Raw genomic sequence first — 6,391 nt, 5'->3', positions numbered from 1 at the left:
CTTGCAACCAATTACCAAGGATAGAATGAGGTATCACTGCCTGCTTCTGAAATCGCTTGATCCACTTTGAAATAGGTTTGGCTCAGCTGGCAGACAACATGTAAAATATTAGTTTTCAGGATGCTAAAGGAGAGTAGGTTAAGTAGTTGCTATCTCTGCTGGTGGTTGACACTGGATAGGAAGAAGTAAAACTGTGAATCTTCTACACCAATAGAGCAATGTGTTTAAAAAGAAAACAAACCACCAAACAAAATAAATCCACCACCCTGCTCCATCTACTAGCCTCAATCTTACAACTCATGTAGAAAGAGCCATTGACAAATATCCATCTGGTCTTTCCCACGTCAGCTCTTCTGGAAGCTTTTCTACCTGGGTGTCAGAAAAAATCCTCAGCTTTCCAAAATTGTTACCAGAAGCCTTGATCCTGCTGCTGCTGAGATCAATGAGAACTTTATATGCAAGCTGAAAGAAGGGTTAGCATTAAGATCATGAAGCATGCAACAGAACTAACTATTTTATATATTTTTCCTAGTAAATTTCAAAGTGATTAATAGGAATTTGATCTCTAAGAGAACTGAGTAATAGATGCAGAAGGCTCTGTGGCAAGGTTTCCTAGTAAGCCAGGGATAGATTGCAGCTCTTTCAAGTCCTGTCGAGGTGCTTTAATACATTTATCTGTAAAACATCTGGATGTATATTTCCCCAAAGTAATTTCTGCAAAGAATTAACAAAGCAAAGCAATTTTATTTTTCATCCTTCATTTATTTAACAAATCCCTTAACCTATTTTGAGAAGGGTTTAGTGTAGAAGTTCACACATCTAAATTGACCAGTTGTTTCTTGGTAAATTATTTTCATCATAATATCCTAAATGTATGATACCATCAATAAGATAATATATAATAATAATAATTTTACAGGGTTATAACTCCGGGGTTTATGATGTTTTATATGTTAGTGTTAATAGTCTGGCCTGGAGAATGGACAGAGGTGTGATACAATTGCATATACATCCTCTGAGTGATATGGAAGGTAAGGGGACAAGTTGGAGAAGACAGCTCAGTCTGACCATTTTGGTTTTCCCAGTGATTCTACAACTGCATGAACTCCAGTTCTAAATTTCTTTAGGAATAAAATTTATTTTCTTACATTAACAGTTAACTACTTCCAGCTGGTACCAGAAAGCTTTCTCTTTTCATATCCTGCACAAATTCAAGGAAGCCTAGTGCAAGTAGAGATAACAGTGAAGGGCAATGTGAACTGAAATTACAATGGCTAGATTTTGATTTTGCTGGTGTTCAAATAATCTTGATTTGATAATCTTTAAAAGGTTACTCTATTAAAAGAAAAAGTGGAAAATTGGATCCTCCAAAAAAACTTTTTAAAATGTAATCTAATCTAAGAAGATGATCTCTGTGTAGCTAGTGAGCTTATGAAGCTATTTACCATCAGAGTAATGGTAACAAGGGCAAGTTGTCTAATGTTGTTTGCATTGATAAATAAATGGGCTGGGGACAGCAGGAATCTGTCTTATCCCACCTGTCACAGCACTGAGGAAGTCACTGGATACTAGTAAGGGAGACCATATGTGTCATAGTTACAGTGCATTTGTGATTTATATGTTTAAATATTCACTAATCCTTTTTTATTACAAACACCCCATGTATTATAAATATTTTCTTTCTTCAGACCAATTTAGATACTCAGAAATCATTCATTTTGGTAAGAAGGAGCAAAAAGTAAAAATACAGGCAAAGGACAAGATTTTCTTGCTGATTTACTTCCAGACTTTAAGTCCTTGTTGTAAGTGGAATGACAAGGAGCATTTATTTTAATTCCCATTGAGGCCTCCGTGAGCACTAACTTCCATTTGCTTCTCTGGCTTCCACAGTGTAGTTTTTTTCCCTTCCCTTTTCTAAAAGAAATTTCTGGTAACCAGCAGAACACCAGGCTGCCTTGGGACATTACACAGATAGGAACTTCACAAAGTTGCTGCCTGAATATTAAATGTGCTAGGGCTGTTTGGGCCTCTCTGAGCTGTTCCTGGCTAATCCTGTGAAGAAATTCTTATGAACAGGAGCATCAGATGTCTCCAGCTTGCATAATCCGCCTGCAGAATTTTGATAATTGACAGCAAAGCCTCCACTATGCAGTTGTAAGCATGTGTTTGGTATACACATGTTGTACACAAGGCCACTATTTTAAAATAACAAAAGCACAAATTTATTAAAATCATGTGAGTTAAGGCAAAGCCTGTTTGTTCAGGTTATGTAGATGAAAGGGAAAAGCCTTTATTTTTCTATGGACCCTGTCTTTCAAATGATCACAGAAAACATAAAAGGGAGAAGAAAGGCTTAATTACTATTCTTGATGGTTTTAGTCTCGCTTTTGTAACTACGTCAAGAACACTGAGGAAAAATGTGCAAGTTTTAAAAGTTATTCCTCCCATTTTATTTCACTTACTTTTAAATTGAGTGCTGGATCAATTTTAAATTTTACTCTTTAATGGATTCTTAAGTAGTGTGGGGAAATGCAACTATGAACTTCTGTGGAAGTTTATTAAATTCTAAAAGTCTTTTGGTAGGCTTAAGGGAAATTCTTGCATATGCTGGATGTTGTGTTTCATGTTGGGGAATAGGCTGAAACAACTCAGGAGGAGAATCTTGTGCTGTTTTATGCTCTGCATTTCACTGCAACTCTGCTGAAGCAGAGGGTGCCCAACACAAGCCTTTGCCAGCCCAGTCGCTGCCTTTCAACCTCTGAGCCTTCAAAGACATTTCTCAGGCTATTGGGATACCAGCAAAATCAGCACTGACTTAATTTTCAGTACTTCAGTAAAAATATCCATTATACAAGAGGAGAAATAATACACTGAAGTTGTCCCCTTTAAAAGTGGTAGTTTCTTCTGGTTTTGTGTGGTTGTTTTTTTTTTTTTTAAGAATGAAAATAAACCCAAGACAATTGGCTTCAAAACACTTTCCTAATGCTTAAACCATTCTCTGAAATATACAAGTACTTGGGCTGAGGAGGAAACGGACATTAGATGAAGAGATTATTAAAAAATGTATGATTATTTAAGGTCAGCTGTTATTGTAGCAGAACTTAGCCATACAACCATCTAAAAGTTTTATCAGCTATGACAATATTTGAACTTATTCATGATCAGTATTCACAGCCAACCATTAGTTTACTTAGGTGTCCAATAATTATAAATGTCAAACAAAACTGTTTTCTACCTAGCATGGCCTGATAAGGAAGTACTGTTTACTTACTCCATTCAGAGAAGGTTGGATCACTTGACTTATTTGAGATCATACTTTTCTGTACCAGACTGAAAGCCTGGACAGGAGAATCAACCCATTGGGTGAAATTTGGCCCCAATACTGATGGCAGTAACATGCCTTTGAAGATTTGTCTGAAATGTGAAAGGTTAGGCCTTTACAGAGGACAAACTGAGAAATGGAGAAAAGCTGTAATGCTGTGACTCACTTCCAGCTGAGATGAGCTTATCTGACACCCTTGCAGTGGCAATGTACTTGTTTCTGAAACTGAGACTACAAGAGAGCTGCTCTCTTGACTGACATGTTCCTGTATAATGACTTTTTCAAATGCTCTATGAAGCTTGCAGATCAGGCCTCAGCTAAGCAATGTTTTCTTATTTTTTTCTGTCACTTGACTTCCTGCAAATGATAATACTGATTTTCTTATTTTTTGTGTTGTGTATTGCGATATTTCACAGGAAAGGTTGGTTTGTGGTTTGCTGTTGGTTTTGTGGGGGGAAGTTGTATTTATTTATTTGTTTGTTTGTTTTGTTTTGTTTAAGAATGCTGCACATTTCCACAACTCTCCATAAGACTTGTCTTTCCATGTGTATGGAAATGTGTATGGTGTTCAGCAACATCCACAGGCATTTATACTGTGGTACCCTTTGGAATGACAGAATGAAAGGATTTCTGAAAACCATCTGATACCACATGCATGGCTTATGCTGAAAAAAACAAGCAAGAGGGTGACTGTCCTAAAGAGCTGTAATGCAGATGTGCATCTTCAGAAAAGGTAGCTAGGAGGTTTTTTCCTCTAGTAGAAGAAAACACTGGCTACTATTATTTTGTTTTACTTAAAGTGAAGGATTAGATCAATTTGGCAGCCATGCTAAGTATTTTCTGTGTGTTGTGGTAACAAATTTAAAAATACAGGCTGTAAAATATCATTAAAATTGGGATTAATCAGGATTAACACACATTGGGGGGTGGGGAATGCATTATTAAGTCTCCTTGTCACCTTCACGGATTTCAGGGCTTTGTTTGACGTGAAAACAAATACCTCATGGATTCCTGTAAGTTTCAATAAATACATTATTATTGATCCAATATAGACATCCTTTTTGCAAAAACAACACTGAAAATAAGTTTATATTTACCAAAGCAGTACATCCTTGGGTTATTTTGGGTTTGTTTTTAATTTGCTTGTCCCCTGACCCTCTTGCTTATTTCCTCTGGCAATAGCTATTCCTAGACTATAACTGTGCTTCGAACACAGAGGAATTTTGCTGTTAACTATGATTTCAGAAGTGTAAATCTATGATAATAAATAGCCTAAAGTCAAGAAAGACTAGCTGTTAAGCTTTTTTTCTCATGGCCAGCATTAATAGCAGTTTGATATAATATATACAAACCAGAGGAATATTTTTTTGCTAAATATTCTTTTTTGATTTTCCTGTTTCCTAGTGACACAGTTGGAAGCAGGAAACTCTTTTTGAGTTTTGAGCTGCAGTAGTCCAAAGGATATCCTTGTCTCCCTCCACCTCTATAAATAAAGTGGGAGAACTTTTACCCTGGCTCTAAAAATCAGTATGTGTAGCTTCTAGGCTATTTACAAGGAGACTCAGAGCTGTTCATAACTAACTGATTTATGTGAAACTAATGAGAATTGAAGTATTAAACATCCAATGTTATTTTCTTAGGCTTCTGACAAATATTAGGTCCCTCCCCCAATACACAAAACTAGAGTCTGGGAATCTAATTGTTTACTTCAGTTATATAATTCTAACTGCAGTCGAAGCATCACAAGACAATCAGATTTTGATTTAAATGAGAAATCTTATTTTATAGTTGAATAATGTTTGAGCCTCTTTTTTTCCTCTTCCTCTTGATAAATTTTCCAGAATATATCACATTTAATGTCACTCAGTTTTTGGTTTTTTTTTTTTTGACAGAATAAATAGCATTTGCCTACCTTGTTCAATAAAGCACAGTGAAGTATCATTACAATAGCCTAATTTTTGTTTAAGCTTTCAGGGTTTTTTTTTTTCCTTTTTTTTTCTTTTTCTTTTTCCTTCTCTTCTTTTTGGTTTGTTTTTGTTTTTCCCCGAGGTTTACTTCTGTAAAATCTGCTTAATCTCTCAACCCAGTTTGCTACAAACTTGCACCAAAGTTACTGGAAATGTGTGTGGTTTCAAGGAGGAGCAGTATCAGCTTGTGAGTAGCTGCTTGAATATCAGGTTCCTGATTCCTGCAGGAAAATGTTGGAATGGTCAGAACAGGAATCATAAGAATGAGAAGAGGATGTAAAACTTACTGCAGAACCTCAAGAAGTTTAATCCCTTCACTTTATCATCTTCAGGCTAAAGGTGTTTTTTTCTAATTGATAACAAATATGTCTGCAGCGATGAGCTAAGCAAATTCTCATGGAGACAAGATGCAGATTACATAGAAATGGCAGTAGTTACCTTTAGGATGATTTTAGTAAAGACTGCAGTAGATTTCCACTACCAAAAATCCATATCCAATTTGGATATTTATTTTTCTGAATGGCTATGGCATTTTATTTCTATTTTGGGCACAATTCAGGAAACCCTTAGAGTCTCTCTTCTGCAAAAAAAACGGCTGTCAGGACATCAGTGAAGTCCCTGATTACTAATAAGTGATTACTTGTTATGGCTGATTATTAATTTTGGCAAGATTTAGTGGGTGAAAGCCTGGCTATGCAAGTTCAGTGGAAATACTGTCACTAATTTAAATTATACCATAACTTAGAAATATTTTATTTGCCTGGGTGATTTAAATACTCAGTAGTAATTCTGGGTTATGAATTGGGATTGTAAATTATGATGGTATAGTCAGGAGACAAAAGAAGAGCTTTACTCATCTGTGAACAGGGAATCAGGAGGCTGCATTGAGCCTCGCTGGTTTTCCAGCTGTGCATGGTTCAGTACATCCACTCAGTGCATTTGGGACAGGGACTGTGAACAGTAGCATCAGCACATGAAGACACCTGATTTTTGCAGTTTCCCTGGAAATGGAAAGCTTTTCTCTTACCTCAACATAGCAGCAGCTCCCAAGCACAGTGGAAGTGAGGTTACCATAGGCTGGAAACTTCTGCAGTCAGATTTT

Source organism: Motacilla alba, chromosome 6 (assembly GCF_015832195.1).
Source record: "Motacilla alba alba isolate MOTALB_02 chromosome 6, Motacilla_alba_V1.0_pri, whole genome shotgun sequence".
In the NCBI taxonomy this organism is placed as follows: domain Eukaryota; kingdom Metazoa; phylum Chordata; class Aves; order Passeriformes; family Motacillidae; genus Motacilla; species Motacilla alba.
The sequence above is the reverse complement of the archived record's forward strand: the minus strand, read 5'-3'. Positions refer to the sequence as shown.